Consider the following 26,792-nt stretch of genomic DNA (forward strand, 5'->3'; position numbering starts at 1 on the left):
CAGCCGACGCCATTACATCAGTTTTTCTTGCCGCAGCTGTCAGGAGCCCCCAAATAGGGAGCTAGGTTATGGTGGAAAAACACCACCAGTAGAAAGTAAATACCAAAAATTCCCTGTAAGGAGACAGGAAGAGAGAGAGATAGAGAGAGACAAGGGGGATGGAGGGTGGGAAACCAGGACTGCAACAGTGAATACACTCAAACGTCTACATTTAAGTGTACACAACTGTACTATGTTCTTCGTGTTTCACTGTTGCAGTCATCACATTTGGGTTGATTCCCAAAGCTGAAGAAAAGCATGAAGGCAGTGAAAAAGACTGGGGGCTGGCTAGGGTGCCCCTCAAGACTGCAGTGGCAAAGCCTGCCCTGGATTTGGAGAAGATAGGCAGGCGGTAATGCTTGGTGAAAGTATGAACAGAAGTCCATGTTGCAGCCTCCAGGTTGTCTTTGGTGGGGACCCTTCTGAGAAAAGCTGCGAGGTGGAGGTTGCCCTGGTGGAATGTGTCCTGATCCCCTTAAGAGAAGGTTTTCCATGTTGTTTGTAGCAGAAATGGATGCAGTGTGCTATCCATTCGGAGACTGTTTGGATATGGCCTTGCCCTCTGCCCCTGCTGCGAAGCTGACTAGCAATTGGGCAGTTTTTCTAAATGCTTTAGTCCTACCCAGATAGAATCTGAGCTGTCTGTGCACATCTAGAGAGTGCAGAATCCTTCCCCCCTTGTTTTGTGGGTTAGGGAAAAAAGTGAGCAAATGAATGGATTGGTTGACAGCCATACTGGACACCACTTTAAGCATGAAGGATGGATTAGTCCTGAGGGAGACCCTGTCAGCATGGAAAATGATGAAGGGCTCTACAGCCATGAGTGCTTGTAGCTCTGACACTCTTCTAGCTGAAGTGATGGCCAGAAGCAAGGCTGTTTTCCAACAGAGGAATTTTAACTCTGCTGAAGCTGCAGGCTCAAAAGGGGGTAGGGTGAGCGTTTCCAACACAAAGTTAAGGTCCTAAGCTGGGGTAGGAGCTCTTCTGGGTGGCCTCAAGTTGTTGGTCCCTCTTAGGAACTGTTTGATGAGAGGGTGTGAGAAGAGAGGTGGCTCTGTGCAGTAATGTGCAGAGATGGCAGAGACATGAATTTTAATAGAAGAGAAGGCTAGACACCTGTGTAGTAGGTCTGCTAGGTAAATTAGGATGAGAGGGAGGGAGGGCTATGCTGTTTCGGCTCCCTTAGACTGGATCTAGGTGCAAAACCCTTTCCACTTGTCAGCATAGGATTTTCTAGTGCTGGGGCATCTGGCCTCATGCATAACAACCAGGACTTGTTTGCTTACGCTGGCAGCTTGAGGAGAGGTCAGTGGATAAGCCAGGCTGCCAGATTCATGGTCTGTAACTGTGGATGGATGAATTATCCGTTCTTCTTGGTCAGGAGTGTTGGGATCTGAAGTAGGTGCCATGGTTCAGGGGTGACAGGCTACGCAGCAGTGGGTACCAGTGCTGGCATAGCCAGTCTGGGGCAATCAAGATTTCCCTTGGTTTTTCCTCCATTATTTTGAGCAGTACCCTTGAAATGAGTGGTAGTGGGGGAAATGCATAGATTGAGAGATTTACCCATTGGAAGGATAGAGCATCCACTTTCCAGGCCTTGCTGTGAGGTTCCTTGGTGCAGAATTTGCTGAGCTGATGATTGGAGTGGGAGGCGAAGAGGTCTACCGTCGGGGTGCCCCACTTCTGGGTTACAAGGTTGAACGCTCTGTGGTCTAGCTGCTACTTGTGAGGGTCTAGCAAGTTTCTGCTTAAGTTGTCTGCCACAGAGTTTAGGGAGCCTGGCAGGAATTGTGCTAGCAACTGTAATTTGCATGGCTGAGGCCGTGTGTCAAAGGATCATGGCGAGCCTGCAGAGAGGATAAGAGTGAGTCCCCTCTCTGCTTGTTAATATACCACATCACTGTGGTGTTGTCTGTTTTGATCACTAGAGGCCCCAGGGAAAGTAGGGTTCTGAAAGCTTTCAGGGTGTGCTGAACAGCTAGCATCTATTTTTGACTGATGTGCAGATGTAATCGATTTGGGCTCTAATGGCCCTGAATGCACCTGCCGTCCAAGGTGTGCACCCCAGGCATAGTCTGGGGTGAGGGCCTGTGCGGCGTGGGATTGTGAGAAAGGAAGTCCCTTGTTGTGGTTGCATGCTGCTGTCCACCAAAGAAAATCTTTCCTTAGACAGGGTATCATAGTTATGATAGTTACTAGGTCTTGAGAGTGTTGACACCAAAGGCTTTTTAGGTACCACTGTAGTTTCCTCATATGCAGTCTGGCATATGGAATCAGTAGAATGCAGGAGGTCATAAACCCTAGAGCTTGCAGGATTTTCCTTGCAGATAACTGGGTTCTGGTGGTTGAAAAAAGTAGCCTGCCAGGTAAGCTTGTTTTTCTGGAATAAGGAATGCCATCTGGGATGCTGTGTCCAGGCTTGTTCCCAGGAATACAGTTTTTTGTGTGGGGACTAGTTTTGATTTATTTTCGCTGATAGTACACCCTAGGGAGGTCAGTAGGTCCTTTACAAAGCTCAGGTACTGTAACAGCTTTTCCTGACTGTCTGCCTGACTCAGGCAATCATCTTAAGTAGGGGTAAATTTGAATATTTCTTTGCCTGCAAAAAGCAATGGCTGGAGCCAGGCATTTTGTGAAAACTCTGGAAGCAGTGGATAAGATAAAGGGAAGCGCAGAGAACTGAAAGTGCGTAGATCCTACCCTGAAACGTAAATATTTCCTACAAGATTCCCTGATTGGGATGTGTAGGTAGGCCTCTTTTAGGTGTAGGATGACTAACCAAGCATCCTTGGAAAGCATAGGAAGAAGCTGCTGGAGGGTAAGCATTTTGAATTTTGGTATCACCAGAAAGGTGTTTAGAATGGATATAGCGAGGATTGGGCACCAGGTGCCCTCTTTTCTGGGAACCAGGAAGAGTCCGGAATAAAAACCTTGGCCTATCTGGTCTGCAGGAACATGCTGTATTGCCCTCATGGAGAGCATGGAAAGGACTTGTTTCTTGGCTTCTGCCCACTGGCTTGGTTGTGGAAGATCTGGGAACCATTTTGGGGTTGGCAGAGTGTGGAAATATTTATTTTATTCTTTATTTATTTTATTTTACATTTGTTGACCAGGCTAGTCTAGCTGGGTATATGTCCATTTTCAGTAGAGGCCCGGGGAGAAAAGCTCCAAGCATTAGCAGTGACAAAGATTACAAAAATATATTAATAGTCAAATGAATTACAGCACATTGTTACATTGAGGTTTAGATAAACTTGTACAGAGTCCTTTAGTAGGTTAAAGCTAAGATCAAATACAGAGAGCAATCATTTGAGAGAGAGCAATCAAAAGAACAAAATTTTGAATTGTAAACCATTTTTATCAAATTTTTATTTTTTTTTTTTTAAGTAGTAAAAAGGTAATCAATATTACAGGTATGTGACATAGAACAGTGGATTAGAGAAGTGTAGAGAAAGCAAGAAGGGGAAGAGATATCAGTCAGGGTTAGAACAGGGACAAAGCCAGTGAGTTTTAAGATATTCTTTAAGATGCTTTTTAAAAAAGATGAGTGGAAGCAAGAGAGGAAAGTTCACTAGGAAGCTGGTTCCAGCTTTTTCCTACTGTGTTGGTGAAAAGTGAGTCTCCAGCTTTGCTGTTAGATTTAGTAGTGGAAACTAGAATCTTGTTAGCTGAGTGTAGTATTGCAAGAATTTGGGGGGTAATCAGATTAGTAAGGATTGGGGTATTATTAGGGTGATAAAGGATCTTTTGGGTGATAAGTTGTTGACACAGTAGTAGGTTCTGCAGTTCTAACCAACCCCAGTTGTTTGAGGTTGTGACAGTGGTGAGTTCGAAAGGGGGTGCCAGTGGCAGATCTGGCTATGTTATTGTGACTGGTGGAAAGTTTGGTAAGGTTGTTTCTACATAGATTGGTATATATTGCAAAAGCATAGAACAGGGTAGAGATCAGGTGGGTCTGAGCAATACTGATTCTGGCAGAAAGGGGTAAGGAAGGGTTTGATTCTGTAAAGGGTGCCTAGTTTTTTGTTGACAGACTTTATTGTAGAATTAATATGGTCATCATAGCTAAGGTTGTTATCAATTGTTACTCCTAGTAGACGGGTTGTAGTGTCAGGGGATATGTTAGTTCCATTGTTAGAGGTTACTGTGAAGTGTAGTTGAGGTGACATGACTAGGAGCAAACAGTAATAATTTTGTTTTTTGGGCTTCAGAAGGAGGCAGTGTTGCATGAACCAATTTTCAACACTGTTAAATACTGTTTGGGTGAGGGACTAGAGAGAGGTTATAGACTTGGCTGAACAAATTAAAGTTGAGTCATCTGCATACTGTATGCAGGTGGCTTGAGGAATTTTGGTATGTAGATCATTAATAAACAATGAAAAGAGAAGATGTCCTAAAATAGAGCCTTGTGGTACTCCAATGTTCACAGGGAGGGAAGTAGAAAGATTATCCCAAAGTACTGCTTGCTGTCTGTTTTCAAGATAGGATTTAAACCATTGTAGTGCTTGTGTGTCCAGTGATTGGGCTTTTAGTATGTCAATAAGCATGTTATGGTTCACCATATCAAACGCTTTTGAAAGGTCAATAAATAGTGCAGAGGAGAAAGTATTACTGTTACGATTTTTGTTTATGGAGTCAGAAAAGGATAGCAGGGCAGTTGTGCTATGGAATGGCTTAAAACCGTGCTGGCATTTGGCAAGTAAATTGTTATGGAGAAGGTGGTCAAGTAGTTGTCTGCGTATGCATTTTTCCATTATTTTAATTATTGGAGAGAGTAAGGTGATAGGCCGAAAGTTGGAGAGCTCGGTAGATGACCCACCTTTGTGTAGAGGGATGATGTGGGATACTTTCCATATGGAAGGGATTTTGCTTTCTAAAATTGGTCTATTTATAAGGATGGAGATGGGATAAGCAATGGCTTTAGCTGCAATTTGCAGGTATTCTGCTGGAAGACAGTCAGCAAAAGGGGTGCATGGTTAAAGTTTTTGAAGGAGGTTGCAAATAAGGGATGTGGGTACAGGTTGTATATGGAAAGTTGCAGTATTATTGGTATTTAATGGTGGAGTGGTAATAGGTGGTAAAGTATTAGCTAGGGTTAGAATGGCTTCAGTAAAATAGTTATTAAAGGCATCAGGAATCTGGTTAGAGTTATTATGGTTGAATCCTAAAGGGGCAGGAGTTTTAGAGTGCACTGGTTGAAGAAGTTTGTTAATGCCTGACCAGAATTTTTGTGATTTTTGTTGGTGGGTTTGTTGGAGGTGAAGGTAATAGTCTTTTTTGTCTCTGAGAATGTCTTTCTTGGTGGCATTTCTTAACTGTTTACAGTAAAGTTGATCTGATGGACTTTTGGAGGCTCTCCATTTGGCCCAAATTTTATTTCAGAGGAGGATCTTTTGCCTAGTATGTTTTGTAAGCCAGGGGACAATTTTGGTTCTTATTCGGGAAGAGCGATAAGGGGCGTGGTAATCTAGGATTTGAAGGAATCTTTTAGTTATGTACTCACCATAACTTCAGATGTTTGGGATCCATCTCGCCTACATTCTGACTGATGGGTTCGGAGCCGATCCCTCGGCTCCGACTCGGCACGCTTATGCCAAAGAGCGAAGTCTCTTATTGGCTGAGCTTACTATATCCCAGGATGCACCACTACCAGTCCCCCAGATCTAGTTTGTCCGCATACATGCACACACGCATGCACTGCTTATATAACATCGACAGATGATACAAGATAAAAACAGTATAACTCAAACCATTCAATCTCTTCTGATCTCCAAGGCAGGGGGAAGGAGGGTGGGTATTAGGAATGTAGGCGAGATGGATCCCAAACATCTGAAGATATGGTGAGTACATAACTAAAAGATGTTATGTGATCCTATCTCGCCTACATTCTGACTGATGGGACAGCGTCCCTAGCATCTATATCCTGGGTGGCTCACTGGAAAACACTCCTGAGTACCGTGGAACCAAATGATGCTCGCCCTTTAGAGGCCACATCCAATTTATAGTGGGAAATGAAAGTGTGCGGGTTGGACCAAGTAGCCGCAGCACAAATCTCAGAAATAGCGAGCTTGGAATGAAATGCAATAGAGGTAGCCATAGCTCTAGTTGAGTGAGCTTTGACAGATGTTGTAAGTTGCTTATTTGAACAGGAATAAGCCTGAGTTATGCAATCTCTAATCCATTTGGCAATAGTAGCTTTAGTGATGGTTTTACCAAGTTTATTATCTGAAAAGGACACAAACAATTGATCTGTTGAGTCCTGTCTAGATAGAAGCGCAATTGCCTATGAACATCCAACGTATGCAAGGTGTATTCCGCTTTGTTTGAAAATTTTGGAAAGAAAACTGGTAGCTCTAGAGATTGTTGGAGACATAGATTAGAACAAACTTTGGGAACAAAAGATGAATTAGGTCTAAGTGATACTCTATCCTTGTGAAAAATCAAGTACGGTGGTTTGATAGATAGGGCTTGAAGTTCTGAAACTCTTCTTGCAGAGGTAATTGCAATTAAGAAGGCAGTTTTCCAAGACAGATATTTCAACTCACATGTAGCAGCCGGTTCAAAAGGAGAAGATGTTAAGGCACGAAGTACCAAATCAAGATCCCACGGAGGCGCAGGATGAAAGACTGGGGGTCTTAAAAGCACAGCACCTTTCATGAAAGTTTTACATAATCTGCTGCTCATCAATGGTGGATCTATGGATTCGTGAAATTTGGAGATAGCTGCTAATTGGACTTTAATAGTAGAAACTGATGATCCTTGATTAAACAAGGATGTCAAAAATTTCAAGACCTCTGGTATCGGGGCAGTAATAGGGTCTAAGCCTCTGAGTTGAGCCCAGATAGCAAACCTCTTCCACTTACTGTGATACAATTTCTTAGTGGTGGGTTTGTGGGCTGAAGATAAAATGTGAACAACTTCCGGGTCCAAGGTGTGATTTCTGACTAAGGTTGGAAGTGGAGGAGCCAAGCTGTTAATTTCTGAGTGTGAAGGGACTGGTGCTGTTGTCCCGACTGATGAACCAGAAGGTCCGGAGTTAGATCCAAAAACCAAGGACCGTCCAGAGTATATTTCTGTAGGTAGGGGAACCATACCTGACGAGGCCAGTATGGAGCAATTAGAATCATTGTGGACCCCAATTGGGAAGCTTTCTGGATGACTTTGGGGAGGAGTGGAACCGGAGGGAAAGCATAAAGCAGTCCTGTTGGCCAAGGTTGGACTAGAGCATCCGTAGCTGCCTCCCCTTGACGGGGAATCAAGGAAAAGAACCTTTTGCACTTCGTGTTTTGTGGTGTTGCAAACAGGTCGCAGCACGGAATCCCCCATCTTTTGAAAATCTGAGCTGCTACTGTTTCGTTCAGGGACCACTCGTGAGGAGAGAGAATAGTCCTGCTCAGTCTGTCTGCCAATACATTGGATTTTCCTGGAATGTGGGTCGCTACCAGGAAGCGGTTGGTAGCCACTGCCCATTCCCACACCTTCATGGCCTCTCTGCAAAGGGGGTAAGATCTGGTCCCTCCTTGTTTGTTTAGATACCAGACCACCGACATGTTGTCTGTGTGGATAGCGATAATGCCTTGAGGGAGAAACTTGTGGAGGGCTTGTAGGGACAGAAGTACAGCCCTCATTTCCAACACATTGATATGGAGAAATGTTTCGTCTGGAAGCCAAGAACCCTGAACTGACCTGCCCAGACAATGCCCCGTCTGGGAGGCATCCGTTGTCAAGGTGGCCACCGGAGGGGGTATAACAAAAGGTCTTCCCTGATTCAGATTGGATGTTAGAAGCCACCAGCGGAGGTCCCGTTTGCACGTTTCTGTAATCATTATGTGATGACTGAGGGGGAGATCCTGAAAAGACCATTGTGTCGATAACAGCCACTGAAGAATCCTCATGTGCAATCTTGCCAGAGGAACTAGAAGAACCGTGGCAGACATTGAACCTAAAAGTTGCAGGACCATCCTGGCTGGGGCTTTGGATCTTAGAAGCAGGGCTCGGACTTGACCTTGTAGTGTTTGAATCCTTTCGGTAGGAAGGAAGATTCGCATTAATTTTGAGTCTATCTCTGCTCCTATGAATTTTATGCGCTGAGAAGGCAGCAAGACAGACTTTGACCAGTTGAATGTAATTCCCAGGGAAGCACCCAGGGAGATGGTGGCTTGTAGGTTCTCTAGTAGTAGATGCCTGGTGGTGGCAGTCAGGAGCCAGTCGTCCAGATAGGGAAACACTTGGAATCCGAGACTCCTCAGGTGAGCAGTCACTACTGCCAGACACTTGGTGAACACCCTGGGGGCTGTGGTGAGACCAAAGGGCAGTGCACAAAATTGGAAATGATTGTCTCCCAGGCTGAAGCGCAGATACCTCCTGGACACCTGATGTATCGGTATGTGATAATAGGCGTCCTTGAGATCTATGGAGCACATCCAAACATCTTTCTCCAACAATGGGAGAATGGATTGTAAAGTGACCATTCGGAATTTGGACTTCATGACGGACTGGTTTAGTTTGCTGAGATCCAAAATGGGTCTCAGGTCCCCTGTCTTTTTTGGCACTAAAAAGAACCTTGAGTAGTTTCCGGATCCGATCTGGTCTGTGGGGACCGGTTGGATGACTCCTTTTTCTAGCAGCTTTGAAGCTTCTACGGCTGCAATTTCCCTTTGACTGGGTGGTGGGTCCGGATTTTTTTGGACGGTGGGGGTGAGTGTGTGAAGGGAATTGTGTAACCTCCGGCAATTATCCGAAGCACCCATCTGTCCTGAGTAATAGACTCCCAGGCTTTTAGGTGCTTGGCAAAACGGCACCCGACTGGCTCCGGAGAAGCACAGCCGGGCAATCCCTCATGGAGTGTGGGAGGCTGAAGAGCCACGAAAGGACTCACGGTCTCCAGTGTTGCGGGGGCCTCTGCCGCCTCTGGGACGGCATCTCCCAGAAAATTTCCCCGTCCTCTGCCTCTGGAAGGGGAATCTTCCTGCTGTTGAGGAAAGAATTTCTGTGATTTGCGGAACCACATCTTCCCTCCTCTTTTAGCCTTGGGTAAAGGCCGAAAGGGAGTGGAATAACGTGCTCCTACGGCAGATAAAGTCTTTCCCTCTTGCTCACAGCGGGTAAGAGTGTCTTTTACCTTGGGTCCAAACAAAGAGGACCCATCAAAGGGAGCGTCGGCAAAGGAAGACTTGAAGGCCTCCGCGAAATGACACAAACGGAGCCAGGCTTGTCTCCGTAGAGCCACGCCTGTGCCTGCCACTCTCCCCGCCCCTTCGGCCGCATATGAAATGAGCCTCATGGACGAGTTAGAAATCGAGGTGAGGATAGCCAACTGAGAGCTAACCGACTGGGCTAGCTGCTCAGGTAGGTTACCTGAGAGGGAGTCTGAGAGCTCCTTGACCAGATCCCTCTGTAGTCTGGTGAAATGTGCCAAATAATTCAGGGACCTCAAAGTAAAGGCCACTGAAGTCAGGGTGCGCTTCCCATACCGGTCCATGCTCCTAGACTCCTTATTAGGAGGATGGACGGACGTAGAAGCCTCTGCCACATCCTGCTGGGTAGCAGATGCCACCACCATGGCATCTACAGCCACGCCTTTTGTTAAGAACTCCTTCTCGGGTGGGGCAGACAAAAATTTGTTAGGGCGAGAAGGCACTGGTTCCACAGTATCTGGATGTTCCCGCGCCCTCCGACAAACCAAATCCAGGAGCTTGTCGAAGGGCGGAGACACCCAGGAGGCGGAGGGCTGAGCCCCGAAGGCCTTGAGAAACACCGACTCATCAGCGGAGGGGGGTTTGGAATTCCAGCCGCCTCGATGCTTAAGGATCTCTAGAATGTCCGCAAATGAGACATCATCCGAGGACGACTTCGGGGACCCCTCCGCATCAAGATCAGTGTCCGATGTAATAGACTCGTCGGGGGAGTCCACGTGCTTCCTCTTGCACGATCTCTTCCTTGGGGGCTCCTCCGAAGACAACTCCGAAGAACCCTCAGGAGGAGGGGAACCCCCAATGGGGGTAACCTCAGGCCCCGGGGCTCCGCTGCCTAAAGACAGGGGAACTGCCAAAGACCCAGTCTCCATGCCCAGGGAAGGTGCCGGCAAAGCCGCAGAGATGGCCGAAGAAGACTTGGCCAAGGCACTCCTCATAGCTCTGAAAGCTGGGCCCCCAGAATCCTGGGAGGGTCCGGTCCCCGGAGCCATGATAACAGACGGAAGTCCCGCAGCCGAAGCACCGAGAGGGAGGCTCGGAACCGACAGCATTGGTCCCGAAACGTCACCCCCGGGTCCGGCCGAAGAAGTCCGTGTGCTAAACTCGGACCCGAAGGCCGGGGTTGGAGTAAGGGTCGGAGCCGACCCTAGTATCTCTACTGGCTCCATCAGCACCTGCTCCGACGGAGCCGAAGCGGTCGGAGGAGGAATGGCAATGGAGTGGGCTATCGGCTCCGAAGCCAATTGGGTCGGAGCCGAAACAAATTTTTGGAAGACTGGTGACTGGAACAGTCTTTGGAGCACCCTGTCTATGTCCGAATCTGACATCCTTGATGACCTGGAAGAGACCGAATGGGTCCGAGTAGGCCTCTCCAACGGCTCCAAGGGACTAGGGGACCGGCTCCGAATCGACTCTACAATTATCGGCGCCGAAGGAATTTCCAAATCAATTTCCATCGGTGCCGAAGAGGGCTTCGGCGCCGAGGAGGAAGTGTCTGAGCGGACAACCTTCATCGGCTCCGAGATCAGTGGAGCCGATGAAGATGACCCGCCTCTCGATGCCCCAGACGACGGCTCCGAACCCAGAGGAGTCGAGGCTGGAGGCATCGAGGCAGACCGTTCCGCCCTCATCTCCGAAGTCCGTGGAGCCGAAGGAGAAGCCTGCCTATGTTTTTTGGCGGTCGGTTCCGACGGACTGGTCGGAGCAGACGCCCTTTTCTTTTTAGCAGGAGAAGGAGAGGAAGCTAATGCTTCTTCAAAAGAGGGTTTAATAAGACCTTTTAATATAAGTTTATTTTTCCTCTCTTGGAGGACCCTCGAGGAAAACGCGTGACACACACTACAGGACTCCTGCAAGTGTTTGGCGCCCAAACAGTACACACAGAGAGAGTGGTCGTCTGTGATTGACATCTTAAAACTGCACTTAGTGCACTTTTTAAATCCTGAAGGCCTAGGAGCCTGTGACATTATGGCAGTCAAATACAGTGAATTAGCCAAAAAACACAACAAACACACTGACTATCACAGAAATTTTTCTCTCTCTCTTCTTCTTCTTTTCTTTTTATTTTAAACAAGAACTAAACACAATACAAAAATACAAGTAACTGATCCAAGACCCCTAAATATAATAGGGAATTAGCCAAACAACGAACTGACAGGGGAAGGCCCTTGAACTCCGATGGGACCTCTAGTCTAACAAAACACAGTCACTACACAATATTTTACCAAGGGAAAATACTCATTCATACACAAACCCACTAGATAGCTGTTAAAACAGCTTTTTGTTGAATTTTAAAGAAATTCCTGACAGGAAAGTAAGTGAAAAACACTACTTAGCTCAGCCAAGCTCGAGACCACGTCTTCGCTTGTTAGCGGCAAACGAGATCTGGGGGACTGGTAGTGGTGCATCCTGGGATATAGTAAGCTCAGCCAATAAGAGACTTCGCTCTTTGGCATAAGCGTGCCGAGTCGGAGCCGAGGGATTGGCTCCGAACCCATCAGTCAGAATGTAGGCGAGATAGGATCACATAACATCTAGTATTAGTAGGCCACTGCTTCATCAAGTTGAAGATGAAACATAGGTGACCAGTCACATGCTTTCAGTTAGTTTTGGAAGCTCCCTGGATTAAAGAAATTTTTGGAGCGGGAGGATTTAAAATTATTAGTATTAGGGCTGTGAATTTTTTGTTTAATGATATAGGTTAGCATATGGTCACTGACATCGTCAGGAAAAGTTCCTGGTTTATAAGTATCAAGATGGCTGTTGAGAAGGATCCAGTCTAGGGTGGTTTCCTTATTGCTTGGCCTATGGATTTTAGTAGGAGTGGTTATTATCTGTGAGAAACCATGAAGATTTATATGACTGGTAGGATTAGGGGAACTACAGGTTGCCCAGTCTATATTAAGGTCTCCTAACACAATGGTTTCCTGAGGTAGGTGGGCAGAGAGGTAACTAAGTATGTTTTCAAGTGTATTAATATTATTTCCAGGGGGGAGATGTGTGCAAATGAGAAAGATAGATTTGGAGCTGTTGATTTGTAGCTTGGCAGTAAGGGTTTCAGCATTGGTATCTGAGGGTAGGAGCACAGTGAAGGGTGAAACTTGGAGTTCAGATTTATACAAAATGGCTACACCTTCACCCTTTTTGATTTTGCAGTCATATCTTAGGATATTATATCCAGGAGGGGTAATCTCCTGGTCCAGAGTTGAGGGTTTTAGCCATGTTTCTGTAATACAGAGAATGTCAAATGAGTGCACCTCTAAGAGTGCATGTAGGTGGGTAATTTTACTGTTAATGCTGCAGATATTAAGGTAAGCTATCAGGAGGGAGTTAGACAGTCTATTAGGGGTAGTGATAGTAGGAGATGTTAGGTTGTGTGGGTTATTGGGAATATTAGTAATGGGGCCAGGGTTTGGATGAATATCACCATCTAATAGGGGGTTTTGTAGAGGATATTGTACAAACTTAAGGATTTTGTAGTAACTGATTAGGATTTTTTTGCCAAGGAAGTAACATGGTTAGACCTATGGTACTTTGGAAGTATATAGATAGAGGTGGCAGTTATGTTACTATGTTTGAGGGAGTTTATGTGAGAAACAGGTAGAGTTTGTTGGTAGGGGTGGTGCTGCTCAGGAAGAGTAGAATCCTCAAAGAAGGTTAGTGTGTATGGAATTGTAAGAGAAGCAAGAGTTGTAGTGAAGAGTAGTAGGTTTGTGAATATAGATTTGTATGTTGGGTCCATTAGGATGTGTAGAAAAGGAGTTAGAGTATGTTGAGGGAAGGAGTGAGGTGTGTAAGAATAAAGGTGGGAGAAGGAGAAAGTGTTGTATGAGATGAAGTAGCTTGAGGGAAGAAGTGAATCATAAAACTAAATAAAAAGCGGTTGTAAGAATTCAGCTATAAAATATAGCAATACAGGCTAAAGTGTGGAAAGGTTAGGGAGTGGACCTAAAAGGTAAATTAGCTTAATTAAGAAATTGTTGAGGTAGGGGGTGTGGTTAAGTAGAAGTAGTATGTGGTAGGGTGACAATGGGAGGGGGTGTGGGGGGTGTGGCGACAGAAGTATATAGCAAGGACTACTGCGGGTGGGTGGGAATTGGGGGTAGGGTATGGGAGCAGTGTGAGCCCGAAGGGCGAACGGAGCGGGTTAGAGCATCTATATGAAATATTTTCCAGAGACAATCAGATAGGAGGAGATTCCTGAGGCAGAGAGAGTGGTCAGAGGTCTGTTCAAGGGCAGGAAGCCAGGGATTACAAGCAGAGACCGGGAGGCATCTGGGGTCAAGGTGATTCAGCTGGGATACACCTTAAGCTAAGTCAGCAGCCTACACAGCACTGGACCGGATGGGATGTGAGGGTATTTAAAAATGGCACCACAAGTCCGGGGACAGTATTATAGAGTTGGGGGTGGAAACAGTGTATGAAGAGGGGGAGGGATTGAGGCAAGAATGTGAGAGTTGAGCCAAGGTGTGAGGAGTAAAGGGTAGGTGTATGGGGGAGGATAAGTGAAAGTGGAAGGATGAAAGGGAATGAGACAGGGATAGAAGTGAACAGGCTAGAAGCCAGAGAGGAGGAGAAAAGTGTATCAGTGAAGGAAAGAAGACGTCTGAGGTAAGGAGACTACAGTAGATGCGTTTAGTTTCAGAGTTAAGCAAGCAGAATGTTTCACAACAGAAAGGGGCTATACAGGGCAGAGAAGGTGTAAAAAGAAAGAGGGACTAAATCTGGTTCTTAGAACAGAGTTAGGTTAAGGTAGTGTAGTCATACATAGGGGTGTAGAAAGAAGTAGGAGATGCCAAAACCAAGTGGCCAGACTCAGTAATTGCAAATGTAGGCCACGGACACAGGGGAAATGGGGAAGACACCAGAAAGGTAGGGAGGATTAAGACTATGGTAGACTGCTAGCTTTTGCTCACTGGGTTGCTGTACTAATGGACAATAGTAATTTACAGTTAGTAGTAACAAGGTACATACAGTCAAAAAAATTCCTGGGGAGGCAAGGAAGTTATAGAAGCACAGCAGGAGTTCTGCTCTGTCCGTTCAAGGGCAGGAAGCCAGGGATTCCAAGCAGACACCTGGAGGGCACCTGGGGTCAAGGTGATTCAGCACGGATACAATTAAAAAAAATTCCGGGGGAGGCAAGGAAGTTATAGATGCACAGCAGGAGTTCTTATGCTCTGTCCGTTCAAGGGTGGGAAGCCAGGGATTCCAAGCAGAGACCGGGAGGCACCTGGGGTCAAGGTGATTCAGCTGCGATACACCTTAAGCTAAGTCAGAAGCCTACGCAGTACAGGACCGGATGGGATGTGAGGGTATTTAAAAAACATATAACATTTTTATCCCTGGGACACTATGTTGAGGACCCATTGGTCATTGCTAATAGAGGCCCAGTAGTTTGCATGGAAGTAGAGTTTTCTTCCTAGGGGCACAAGCAGGTGGGCAGAGGTAAGGGGTGGAGGTGTAAAGTTATTGTGTGTTCTTATCATAAGGGGTGGCTTAGCACACCCTGTTTTTGAAGTGGAGGAACTCCATTGCTTAAATCTCTGCATTCGCTGGGACTGCTGTCTGGGGGGACTGCTTCCCCTGAGTCTGGGCTGAGCTGGCCTGGAGGGGGCCGGAAAGGACCAGTGCTTGGAGGGGCAATACCAATTGAACCTCAGAGGCTGGACCTGTAAAAAGTCTGTCAGCATAGATTTAGCTTTTTATTCCATCTTTTTTAAGACTTCTGCCTTGGTGCCAAACAAATTGTCTTTGTTCAATGGTGCATCCAATAATTTTGATTTGACATGGTCTGGCAAGGTCTGTTCCTTAAACCAAGCATGCCATACCAGTAACTGCTGCCCTGCAAGATGTGTCTAGGGCGTCAAAGCCACAGTGAAAGGTGTGCTTAGTAACTTGGCTTGTAGAATACATAAGCTCTTTTAATGCTTTATTTTCTGCACAAACAGGAAAGAAAGATATTTTTTGTAGTTGCATGGTATTGCTGCTATTTCAGCATGTGGTACTGACAATTTAGTGCTCTAATAGCAAGAGATGCACAGATGTATAATTCTTTTTTTTTTTTAACACATCTGTCTAATCCTCAGGAATTCCTGTCTGAGGGGGTGGGAGTCTTAGCTGAGGTTGCTTTAATTCCTTTTGGTCCTTAGGAGATGACCTGTGGGTCAGCAGTAGGATTTCTGAAAAGGAATTTGTGAGAAGTCAGGGACTCTGTAGTACCTGTCAGGTTTCCTGGGAGCAGGAGGAAGTGTGTCATGAGTCAAAACTGGATTCCATAAAAACATCATTCACAACATCCAGGACAGGAGGTATAGCTAAAAGTCTGTGCTGTGGTAAATCTAAGAATTCCCAGAGTCTCTTTTTTGACTGAAGATAGTCCTGACATTCCCATTGGAAATGCTCCCTTAAAGTATATAGGGTTTCACCAAATGAAAAATCCTCTGGAGGAGAGGGAGAAGGAATGGATTCCTCTGCATCAGAATCCTCATAAGCAGGGAGGGGTTGCATGTCTTCATATTCAGAAACATCAGAGTCATCAGACTCCTATTCAGATAACACTACTGGGGACAAGCTCTTTTTCTTTTGGAAGGGGTAGCCTGGCTTCCCCTAATAAGCATAATAAGGTCTTCTGCCATTTTAAGCATTTGAGATTGAGGCATCGAAGCCGGTACCTGAGCTTGGGTAGTCTATTTTCAAGGCGTAGTTCATACTCTGGGCCTTAGAAACTTGTTAGTTTTAGAAAGAACTGAAGATGCGAAAGAAGTCATCGGTTTGTATTGAGTTTTAGTAGTGGGAAGAACTTCCTCAGAACCAGGTGTCTGCTCTGCGGCTCCGGACCCATCCAAGGTAGAGACATCTGCAGGATCCATAGTCGAACAGTCTCGCTGCATACTGGGCTCCGAACGGGTCTCGGTAGCGGCCTGCGAATCCACAGAAGCGGGCATCAGGGGCTACAAAAGCGCCTCACTGAGGACTGGAGAACTGACAACTAGCTTAACGGAAGCATCGTCGATATTTTTGGACCTGTGAGGTCTCTCTGTCTTTATCCTTACGTTTTTTTTTTCGGAAGATCGGTAGTCAGATGGCTTACCAAAGCCATATTGGAATATGAGGACTGAAGGCGAAAATATTTAGCTACAATAAGGGCCCGAAGACGTACAGTTCTGGCGTTGAACAAAGCACAAAAGCGACAGCAAGGGACATCGTGGTCTGGACCTACACAGGTGACACAGTAAGAATGGAAGTCTCAGTGTGGTTTTTGCTTTCCACAGGCGAGACAATTGTTAACTTTTTCTGACATCGGTTAGAGCAAGAAAAAAGGATCCCCAATGGGGTACTTAGCTTTAGAAGACTTCAACTTTAGTTTGGAAACGAAAACTCAGGTAGCGGACCGGCACTCGTGCGAACTGCTTCTGCTTCAGGCTCCTCAGCAAGAAAGACTGATGTAATGGCGTCAGCTGCCTGTTTTTATACCACTGACGACCTGAAGTCAGTCCTGGAGCGACAGCAGCTGATGCAGAAATACTAAGTCTCTGACATTCGGGCCGACTGAGGGCTACTCCTGGCAGGATAACCAAAGTGTGATGACTGCAACAGTGACTCAAGAAGGACATCTAGGGGTTGGCTAGGATGCCTGGAAGACTGCAGAGGCAAACCCTGCCCTGGATTTGGAGAAGACAGGCAGGTGGTAATGTTTGGTGAAGGTGTGAACAGATGTCCAGGTGGCAGCATCCAGGATGTCCCTGGTGGGGACTCCTCTTTGGAAAGCTGCAGAGGTGGAGGCTGCTCTGGTGGAGTGAGTCCTGATCCCTTGGGGGGAGGTTTTCCAAGTTGTTTATCAGAAATGGATGCAGTGTGCTATCCATTTGGAGATGGTTTGTTTAGAGATAGCGTTGCCCTCTTCCCCTGCAGCAAAGCTAACCAGCAATTGATCAGACTTTCTGAAGGATTTAGTCCAGTACAGATAGAATCTGAGCTGTCTGTGCACATCTAGAGAGTGCAGGATTCTTTCCCCCTTGTTCTGTGGGTTAGGTAAAAAGGTGGGCAAATGAATGGATTGGTTGAGAGCCACACTGGACACCACTTTGGACATGAAGGATGAAGAAAACCCACCAAAAGCTAGGTATGCTATATAGGAACAATCAAACTCCACTAGGCATACCCTGGCAACATCCTTCCTCCTACCTTCCCTTCTATACGGAACCCCTCTCCTAACCAACTTGTCTGCTACCAACACCTCTAAGCTTGCTATAATAAGATCTCTAAATTTGCCACCAAATCCAAAACATCAAGTCACCACTGCCACAGCCTTCGTTCACTGAACTGGCTAGAAAGTACAGTTTTGTACCTACCATAAATGTAGATGTCCGATAGGTATGCATCTGCAGTCATCACATATGGGTTGTCCTGCCTCAGGCAGCCCTTCGGTCAGCCGGATTCCAAAGTCTGGGTCCGGCGTCGGCTGATGTCGCCCTTTCCCCGACGTCAGAGCGCCTGGGGTATAAAAGCGTCAGCTGACGCCATCTTCCTCAGTGTTTCTTGCCCCAGATGCCAGGTGCCCTCAAAGGAAGGCTAAATTTGGAGAAATGCAATAAATTCCAAACATGCACAGAATTATATATATATATATATATATATATATATATATATATATATATATATATATAAAACAAATACACCATAATAGATAACCCCAGCTAGCTATGAGAGGGAAAAGTACCCAATAAATACCAAAGAGGGGAAGGAGGGAGGGTAAACCTGACTGCAGATGCATACCTATCGGACATCTACATTTATGGTAGGTACAAAACTGTACTATGTCCTTCAAGGATGCATCTGCAGTCATCACATATGGGTAGAATACCATAGCCAATCTGGGGGTGGAGGATCTATGTAAAGGATGGTGTAGCTAAAATGCCCTGCAGGACTGCCGTAGCAAAGCCTGCTCTGGATCTGGAATATAAAGGTAAATTGTAATGCTTGGAAAACTAGCCCCAAAAAATTCCTCTGCAAATTCCGCCCGACGTCTAAGAGTGCGTCGGTTGAAGGAAGCACAGGCTGAACAGGCCGAGACGTCGTGGTCTGGGCCTAGGCAGGGGAGGCAGTAAGAGTGGAAATCCTTATGAGGTATTTGTTTCCCAGAAGTTAAGCAATTATTAACTTTATCTGACATCGGCTGAGGCAAGAAAGAGTCCCCAACGGGGAACTTAGCTTTTGAAGTCTTCGGTAGCTGAATTACAGGAGCTGGCCGACCGGCACTTGCGAACTGCTTCTGCTTCAGGCACCACGCGGCAAGAAAGACTGAGGAAGATGGCGTCGGCTGATGCTTTTATACCCCAGGCGCTCTGACGTTGGGGAAAGGGCGACATCAGCCGACGCCGGACCCAGACTTTGGAATCCGGCCGACCGAAGGACTGCCTGAGGCAGGACAACCCATATGTGATGACTGCAGATGCATCCTTGAAGGACATCTCCCTAATCACCTAGACTATCTACAACTAACCACCGCTCACAAACTAATATTTTCCCCTAATAAATGCCCAGCCTTAAAGAACATCCTTCCTCCATACATCCCTAACAGATCACTGAGATCCGAAAACCAAAACCTAATCTCCATTAGTAAACCGAAATGACCAGCTGGCCAGCTTTTACTCTCCTTCTCACTAGGTAAAAAACGGAACTCTCTGCCTACTTCACTTAGGACTATACCCAACAATGAATCCTTCAAAACTCAACTTTTTCTTCACCTATCCTCCAAATGGAAATGCTCCTGCTTTCACCCCACTTAAATTCCATAGCGACCCCTAACTAAGAACTCCTACTCCACTATACTCTCATACTTATTCTAATTTCTCTAAATAACTACAACTAACAGACTTTAAGTGGCTGTAAGCATATAAATATTGATTAAAAAAAATAATAATAATCTGCCATCAAGTTCTCTGCAACTCTCAAATGTATTTACCCTACTTGTTTTTACAAACTATATTGTATGTATTTTTTCTTTGTAACCTTTATTTGCATTCTGTAAGCTATATTGTATTATACTGTTCTTGGAGCTTTATTCTGTAACCTATATTGTATTATACTGTTCTTGGAGCTTTTCTCCCCGGGCCTCCACTGAAAATGGGCACTTCATGGCCCAGTGGACTTCCCCGGTAATCAAACTTAAATAAATAAATAAATTAGTCCTGAGGAATACCCTGTCAGCATGGAAGATGATGAAGGGTTCCACAGCCATAAGTGCTTGCAGCTCGGAGAACCTTCTGGCTGAAGTGATGGCCAAAAGGAAAGCGGACTTCCAGGAGTGAAATTTAGCTCTGCTAAAGAGGCAGGTTCGAAGGGGGGGTATGGTGAGCTTTTCCAACAAAGTTATGGTCCCAAGCTGGGGTTGGTGCTCTACTGGGTGGCCTGAAGTTGCTAGCCCCTGTTAAGAACTGTTTGATCAGAGGGTGTGAGAAAAGGGGCTGCACAGTGGGAAAATGAGCAGAGACAGCAGATGCATGAATTTTAGTAGACGAAAAGGAGAGTCCACTGTGTAGCAGGCAGCTAAGTAATCCAGGATGAGAGGGAAGGAGGGCTGTGCCATATTGGCTCACTTAGTCTGAATCCAGGTGCAGAACCTTTTCCATTTGTCAGCATAAGACTTCCTACTGCTAGGGTGTCTGGCCTCATGTATACCATCTAGAACCTGCTTGCTGAGGTTGGTAAATTGATCGGGGGATAGGGAATAAGCCTAGCTGCCAAACTGAGTGTCTGCAATTGGAGATGCAAGAATTCCCCTTCCCTCTGGGTCAGGAGGTTTGGAATCTGAGGGAGATGCCAAGGTTGTAGAGGGGACAGGCTGCACAGCAAGGGGTACCAGTGCTGGCGAGGTCAGTCTGGAGCTATAAGAATTGTCCTTGGTTTTTCCTCCTTTATTTTGAGCAGTACCCTGGGGATGAGAGGTAGTGGAGGAAAGGCACAGACCGATAGACTGACCCAGGGGAAGGACAGGGCATTCACTTTCCAAGCCCTTTAGTGATGCTCCCTGGTGCAAAACTTGCTGAGCTGATGGTTGGTGTGGGAGACAAAGAGGCTGACCTTCGAGGTGCCCCATTTCCGAGTTATTAGGGCGAAGGTTCTTCTGTTGAGCTGCCACTCATGTGGGTCCAGAAGTTTTCTGCTTAAGTGGTCTACCTGAGAGTTGAGAGAACCCGGTAGGAATTGTGCTAACAGGTGGAGTTGCATGGCAGAGGCTGTGTGCCAAAGGGTCATGGCCAGTCTGCATAGAGGGTAGGACTGAGTCCCTCCCTGCTTGTTGATATACCACATCACAGCTGTGTTGTCTGTTTTGATCAGGAGAGCCCTTGGGGAGAGAAGGGACTTGAAAGCTATCAAGGCGTGTTGGACAGCCATCATCTCTTTTTGGTTGATGTGCAGATGGATCTGCTGTGGGCTTCATTGGCACTGCATGCACCTGATGTCCAGGTGTGCATCCCAGGCATAATCTGATCCGTCTGTGGTGAGGGGCTGGGTGGCATGGGGTGGTGAGAAAGGTAGTCCTTTGTTGGGGGAGCATGCTGTTGCCCACCAAAGAACATCTTTTCTGAGGTAAGGTATTACAGGGTACAAGAGTCTCCAGGTCTTGAGTGTGTTGACACCAAAGGCTTTTTAGGTACCACTGAAGTTTCCTCATATGTAGTCTGGCATATGGCAGGAGTAGAATGCAAGATGCCATGAACCTCAGAGCCTGCAGGATTTTCCTTGCAGATAGTTGCGGTCTGGTGGCTAGTTGAAAAAAGTAGGCTGTCAGGAAGGTTTGCTTTTCTGGAGTATGGAATGCCATCTGGGATGATGTGTTTGGATTTCCTTTTGTTGATTGTGTACCCTAGGGAGGTTAGTAGGGGCTTTACAAAGGCCAGGTGCTTCAGCACCTTTTCCTGGCTGTCTGTCTGAATTAGGCAGTCGTCTAAGTATGGGTAAATCTGGATTTTCCTTTGTCTGCAAAAGGCAATGGCCGGAGCCAGACATTTTGTGAAAACTCTGGGAGCAGTAGATAAGCCAAAGGGAAGTGCAGAGAAAGTACAGTTGTGTTCACTTACCATAAATGTAGATGTTCGAGTGTATTCACTGTTGCAGTCATTACATTTGGGTAATCCTGCTGGCAGGTTGCCCTCAGCCGGCCTGAATTCCAAAGTCTTGGGTCCTGCATTGGCTGCTGTCGCCCCTTCCCTGACGTCAGGTCATCAGGGATATAAAAGAAGCAGCCGAAGCCATTTTCTTCAGTTTTTCTTGCCCCAGATGTCAGGTGCTCCCAAAAAGGGTAGCCAAACTTTATATATATATATATTCTGAAATACACCGATATAAATTTTACCTTCATCAAATAGCAAATACACCACATAGGTAGTAAAATCAGAGAAGGAAAGATAAGATCCAAAAGAAGAAAGGGGGAAGACGGGTGGGTAACCTGGACTGCAACAGTGAATACACTCGAACATCTACATTTATGGTAAGTGCACACAACTGTACTATGTTCTTCGTGTTTCACTGTTGCAGTCATTACATTTGGGTAGAGTCCCAAAGCTATGGTTGGGAGGCTGGAACTAGACAGCAGTAAGAGTGGCTATGAGGCCCTGCAGAACTGGAGTGGCAAAGCCTGCCCTGGATTTAGAGTAGACTAGAGTGGCAGACGATAATGCTTTGTAAAGGTGTGCACAGAATTCCAAGTAGCCACCTCTAAAATGTCTCTGGTTGGTACTCCCCTGAGAAAGGCTGCTGAGATGGCTACAGTTCTGGTGGAATGAGGCCTAATGCCCTTAGGCACTGGCTTGCCATGGTGTAAGTAGCAGAAACGAATGCAGTGGCCTAACCACTTAAAAACAGTCTGCTTTGAGATAGGCTTTCCTTGTGATCCTGCAGCATATGCCACTAGTAATTGCTCTGTCTTCCTGAAAGCTTTGGTTCTGTCCAAGTAGAATCTAAGCTGTGTGCGTCCAAAGAATGCAGAATTCTCTCCCCTTTGTTCTGTGGATTTGGGTAAAAGGTTGGCAGATGGATGGCTTGGTTAAGAGCCACACTGGACACTAATTTAGGCATACATTTTGGGTTTGTCCTCAGGGAGACCCTGTCTGGATGAAAAATGATGAAAGGTTCTACAGCCATGAGTGCCTGTAGCTCTGAAACTCCTCTTGCAGAAGTAATTGCTAAGAGCAGAGCTGTTTTCCAAGATAAAAACTTCATATCAGCAGTAGCAGCTGGCTCAAAAGGAAGCAGGGTGAGCTTTTCCAAGACATAGTTGAGGTCCCATGCAGGTACTGTTAATCTCCTTGGGGGCCTTAAGTTTTTGGCTCCTCTGAGGTACTGCCTTAATAAAGGGTGAGAAAAAAGTGGTGGCTATGTATTGTAATGAGCCGAAATGGCAGAGGCATGAATTTTAATTGAGGTAGGCCTTTGTCCAGCATCTCAGTTAAGTATTGCAAAATCTGAGGAATATTTGGTACCACTGTATCAGCTCCTTGTGCCTGGTTCCAAGCACAGAATCTCTTCCATTTTCCAGAATAAGACTTTCAAGTACTAGGCCTTCTGGCTTCCAGAATGACATCCAGCACAGCTTTACTGAGAGGTGTGTTTTGTATGACTACATTATCCACCATGTTGCCAAGTTTAATGTCTTGAGTTGGCTGTGCAGGATCTGATTGTTTTGCTGGGATAGTAGTCAAGGTACTTGAGGTAGGGTCCAAGCTGAGTATAGAGATAAGTTCCTTAGTACTGGCTACCAGTACTGGCGTGGCCAGTCTGGGGCAATCAGTATTATTTTTGGCTTCTCTTGTCTGACCTATAGGAGCACCTTGGGGAGGAGAGGCAGTGGAGGAAAGGCATATACTGATAGGTTTTTTCAGCTGAAAGATAGGGCGTCCACTTTCCATGCTTGTCTGTGATAAGTCCTTGTGCAGAATCTTTTTAGTTGGTAATTGAGAGGGGAGACAAATAGATCTATGTTCGGGCATCCCCATTCCCTTGTTATCATGCTGAAGACTTGTGGATCCAGCTTCCACTCGTTGGGATCCATGAGGTTTCTGCTTAGTTCGTCTGCCAGAGTATTTTCCTTTCCTGGCAGGAATTGTGCCTGCAGATGTACTTGGTAAGTCAAAGCTGTGTCCCACAAGGTCATGGCTAGTCTGCAAAGGGGGTAAGAATGTGTGTCACCCTGCTTGTTTATATACAACATGACTGTGGTGTTGTCTGTCTATATCAGTAGTTGTCCCAGATGAAGTAGGTCCTTGAAGGCTGTCAGGGCATTTTGAACAGCTAACATCTCTTTCTGATTGATATGTAGATGCATTTGGTTTGAGGACCATGTGCCCTGAATGCATCTTCTTGCCATGTGGGCTCCCCAGGCATAGTCTGATGCATCCGTTGTTAGTGTCTGCCTGGCTGGAGGCAATGTGAATGGCTGTCCCTTGTTTTAGTGACAAGCCTTTGCCCACCATCAAAACTCCTGTTGCAGGCAGGGAATGAGAGTAATGACTGTTTCCAGGCTGTGGCAATGTTGAGTCCAAACACTTTTTACCACTGAAGTTTCCTCATATGCAGTCTTGCATATGGAATTAGCAGGACACCATGAAGTCCAAAGCCTGCAGAATTTTTCTAGCAGATAACTCTGCCTTTGTTGCCAACATTTTGAAATAGGTAGTCAGTTGCCTTTGTTTGTCTGGCGTGAGATAAGCCATCTGGGCAGTTGTATTCAAGCTTGCACCCAGGAATGTTATCTCTTGTGAGGGTACTAGTTTTGATTTCTTTTTGTTGACTGTGTACCCAGGCACGTTAGACGTCTTTTCACAAACGCCAGATGTTGAAGAAGAATGTCCTTGTTCTCTGCTTGAATGAGACAGTCATCCAAGTAAGGATATATTTGTATTCCTCTTTGTCTGCAGAATGCAATTACTGGTACCAGGCACTTTGTAAAGACCATGGGTGCAGTAGATAAGCCAAAGGGCAGTGCAGAAAATTGGTAATGCATTGAACCAGCCTTGAATCTTAGGTATCTTCTGCATGACTGTCTGATTGGAACATGCAGGTATGCCTCTTTTAGGTCTAAAGTCACAAGCCAAGCATTCTTGCCCGGCATGGGCAGAAGCTGCTGCAAAGTCAACATTTTGAATTTTGGAATATCCAGGAAAATGTTCAGAATAGATAGGTCCAGAATCGGCCTCCAGGCCTTGTCCTTTCTGGGTACCAAGAACAGTCTTGAGTAAAATCCTTGTCCCTGCTCTTGTTCTGGTACTTGTTGAATGGCCCCCATGTCCATGAGGGATGAGACTTGTTTTTGTGCCTCTGCCCATTGATTTTTTGGCAGATCTGGCCAGCCGTTTGTCTTTGGCAGAGTATGAAAATGGAACTTGTAGCCTTGTGACACTATGCTTAGAACCCGCTTGTCCTGGGTTATGATGTGCCCACTTTAAGCAAAAAGTGCTAATTTTCCCCCTAAGGGTGCTGCCAGAAGATAAGTGCTTGGTGCAGGCAGGGGGAAGTCACTGGGACTGTTTTATGTATGTTTGTGATCTATCTTCTCCAGCTTTGGATGTAGAAGCACCCCACTGCTTGGGCCTATAAGAACCTTGCGCCTAGGTTCTGCCCCTAGGGCATCTGGATCTGCCTCTTTGAGGTCTGTCTGACACAGGAAAGGACCAATTTTTTGTAGGCCAGTGTCTACTAAACCTAGGTGGCTGTACTTGTAAAAAATCGTTGAGAGTTTGCATAGATTTAGCTTTGTCCTTTATTTTCTTTAACACCTCTTCTGCCTTAACACCAAACAAAGTATCATGCTGTAAAGGTGCATCTAGTAATTTAACTTTAAAATGATCAGGCAGATTTTGTTCCTTTAACCAAGCATGCCTCCTAATTACAGAACCCGTAACTGCGGCACTGCAGGAGGCCTCCAAAGAATCAAAACCACATTGCAAAGTATGTTTTCCAACTTGTTCTGCTGCATACAGTAAATCCTGCATTTCCTTGTTTTCTGCACATTCAGAATTTAACAACATTTTCTGTTTAAGCAATCCCATGACATGTTGCTGATACTTAAGCATATGAAATTGACAGTTTAAGGCCCTTATAGCCAAAGTTGCAGATGTGTAAACCTTTTTTCCCCATCTATCCAGTGCCCTTGAATCTCTGTCAGAGGGGGTTGTTTTTTTTGCAGTGGAAGCCTTAACTCCCTTTGTACCCTGTGAAATAATTTCTGGGTCAGCAGCAGGGTTTTTAAAAAGAAATTTGCGTGAGTCAGGATCCCTGTAATATCGGTCAGGCTTGACAGGAGCTGGGGGTAAGGAGTCAAGGGTCAGACTAGACTCTGAAAACACATCATCTACAATGTCTAACACAGGTGGAATGGCTAGAGGCCTGTGCTGAGGTAGTAAAAGAAAATCCTTGAGCCTCTTTTTAGATTCTGAAAAATCTTGGCTCTCCCAGTGGAAATGCTCCCACATGGTATGCAAGGTTTCCCCAAAGGAATAGTCCTCAGGAGGAGATGCTGAAGGTATAGATTCTTCAGCATCAGAATCCTCATAGGGGGGAAGAGAACATTCCTCATCAGAAGAGGAATCGGAAGAAATAGAAACCTGATCTGAAGATTCATAGTCAGTGTCTTGCCTAGGCCTCTTCTCAGGAGGGGGATGGGAACCCCTGATCAAGGTAATCAAGTCTTCGGCCATTTTGAGCATCTGTTTTTTGGGCATAGAGGCCTGTCCACGTGGCTCTTGAGTTTGTTTCCTTGCTTTAGAAGGTGCTTTAGTCTTTGCCTTTGAAGCTGAAGTCATTTTAATGTAAAGATGTTTAGGTCTGAATACGCCCTCAGAAGCCGGTACCTGCTCAGCTGCTCCGGACCCATCTGAGGGATTATTGTCCGAGGCTCCAATGCCTTGAGTATCCAGCGGCATGGCAGACTTCATGTGGGAGTCAGTAGCGGCCTGCGACTCTAAAGTAGCGGGCGTCAGGGGCTGCGAAAACACCTCACTGACAACCGGCGACTGGCTTAGGAGAAGCTTCGTTGTCGGTTTTGGGCCTCAGCTGTTTTTCTCTATCCTTTTCTTTGGATTTTTTGCAAACTCCGGTAGTCGGATGGCTATACGACGACATTTCAGGATAATTAAACTGGCATCCAAAAAAGTTTAAAGCAAAATCATACCGACGCTTAATAGTGCATTGGTTAAATCTAGCACAAAACCGACAACCAGTAACATTGTGATCAGGGCCTAGGCAAGGAATACAGTAAGAATGAAAATCCTTATGAGGTATTTGCTTTCCACAAGAAATACAATTATTAACTTTTTGACATCGGTCTAGAGCAAGAAAAAAGTTTCCCCAACGGGGTACTTAGCTTTATTGAAGACTTCGGATCTGAAACTCAAACACAAAAATCTTAGGAGTCGGCCGACCGGCACTTGCGAACTGCTTCTGCTTCGGGCACTGCGCGGCAAGAAAGACTAAAGAAAATGGCGTTGGCTGCTTCTTTTATACCCCTGACGACCTGACATCAGGGAAGGGGCGACAGCAGCCGATGCAGGACCCAAGACT

The 26,792-nt window shown here is 45.9% G+C and overlaps 1 protein-coding gene across 1 annotated transcript in view; it reads right to left on the reverse strand.

The window, feature by feature from the left end:
- SUGT1 (SGT1 homolog, MIS12 kinetochore complex assembly cochaperone) overlaps positions 1-26,792 on the reverse strand; it is a 1,565,243-nt gene that overhangs the window by 516,838 nt on the left and 1,021,613 nt on the right. The gene's annotated exons all lie outside the window — the stretch shown is intronic.

This window comes from Protopterus annectens, chromosome 5.part0 (assembly GCF_019279795.1).
Source record: "Protopterus annectens isolate FY-2018-M chromosome 5.part0, PAN1.0, whole genome shotgun sequence".
Taxonomy (NCBI): Eukaryota; Metazoa; Chordata; order Ceratodontiformes; family Protopteridae; genus Protopterus; species Protopterus annectens.